Genomic DNA, 1605 nt, shown 5'->3' on the forward strand with positions numbered 1-1605 from the left:
AAACTGGCAGTCGGACATCTGTCTCGCAATTTTGGACCACTGGCTCCTAACTGCTCACCAGCCTGCCTGCCTGATTGCCCTTAACTGCTTCTGCCTGCCTGATTGCCCCTAATCCCTCTGCCTGCCTGCCTGATTGCCCCTAACTGCTCTCCCTTGCCGGCCTGATCTCGCCCCCCAACTGCCCTCCCCTTCCAGCCTGGTCTCACTGGCAAGTGCCCTCCCCTGTCGGCCTGGTCACCCCCAACTGACCTCCCCTGCCAGCCTGATCTTGCCCCCAATGGCCCTTCCCTACTGGCCTGGTTGCCCCCAACTGCCCTCCACTGCCTGCCTGATCTCGCCCCCAACTGTCCTCCCCTGCCGTCCTGATCTTGCCCCCCAACTGTCCTCCCTGCCAGCCTGATTGCCCCTAATGGCCTCTGTCTTGGCCTCCACCACCATGGCTTTGTCCAGAAGGAAGTCAGATGTCCAGAAGATGGCCAGTCAACCCACTCTTATTAGCATATTACGCTTTTAGTAGTATAGATAGATTATATATAAGATAGGATTGCTTAAATGGGGGAGGGAGGAGAGTACTTTTTCATCAGGAGAAGAGGTTCTTGGCAGACAAAAATACATAATCCCTATATCTGCACTGATAGCCAGCCATATGCACTATACTGCCAAACTGGTCATTAAAAAATTGAACCACTTTCTATCCAGCAGTAGTCAGCTATCCAGACATATTGTTCCTGTGATGGTGTTACACTGCTGGGAGAGAAATGTCCTGTCTTCTTCCTCCAGTTGCCTCTGTCACTATTCTGGTGGCATCAGGCACTGGTGCAAGGCAGAACTATGCTTCCTTGAGAGTGTGCTAAGCATCCACTTTGGCTGCTTAGTTCTAGTGTGGGAGCAGACACAGCATGCAAAAAATAAAAAAAATTTGAACCACTTTCTTACACCTTACACCAAACAGCTGTTGCCCTTAAAACCCCTCCTCAGCCCCCACCTTAGGTTCTGCCTTTGCAGTTCACCCAGATTAGGTTCTGATTGGTCAGTTTCTATGCCAGTCAGCCTCAAAAGCTCCGCCTCCTAGGCAGCCATTGGCTCCTCGCAGTTCACCCATATTTGGTTCTGATTGGTTGGTTTCTATGCCAGACAGCATCTCCGGGCCTATCAATGGGCCTGATCAGAGAGGCAGGGCTGATCAGCAGCCCCAGCAGAGGCCTGAGAGAAAGAGAGGTGCGGCTGCTGCCCAGGCCCGGAGAGAAAGAGAGAGGCAAGGGCTGATCAACAGCTGCCACAGAGGCTATGGATCAGACCCTGCTTCTTTCTCCAGGCCTCTCTTGGGGCCTGATCCACAGCCCCCTCGGCAGTCAGTGCTGGGTCATGGCACCCACAGTGGCAGCAGTTATGCTGGGTCACCATGGCAACCCAGCACTGACTGCAGGATTGACTTCCAGTCAGTCGAATCTTCAGTTGTTTTGGATGTTATGGACCTTGGGTTTTTATATATTAGGATACACACACACACACACACACACACACACACACATATGTGTATATATATATATATATATATATATATATATATATATATATAATGTATATATACATATGTATGTGTAT

The 1605-nt window shown here is 50.6% G+C and overlaps 1 non-coding gene across 1 annotated transcript; it reads left to right on the forward strand.

Annotated features, from left to right (window-relative positions):
* The first annotated feature begins 694 nt into the window (after positions 1 to 694).
* On the forward strand, positions 695 to 897 carry LOC114231076 (small nucleolar RNA SNORA74). Its single transcript, XR_003617055.2, has one exon. It is a non-coding gene; the product is annotated as a small nucleolar RNA SNORA74 (small nucleolar RNA).
* The last annotated feature ends 708 nt before the right edge of the window (positions 898 to 1605 follow it).

This window comes from Eptesicus fuscus, chromosome 2, assembly GCF_027574615.1.
Source record: "Eptesicus fuscus isolate TK198812 chromosome 2, DD_ASM_mEF_20220401, whole genome shotgun sequence".
Classification (NCBI taxonomy): domain Eukaryota; kingdom Metazoa; phylum Chordata; class Mammalia; order Chiroptera; family Vespertilionidae; genus Eptesicus; species Eptesicus fuscus.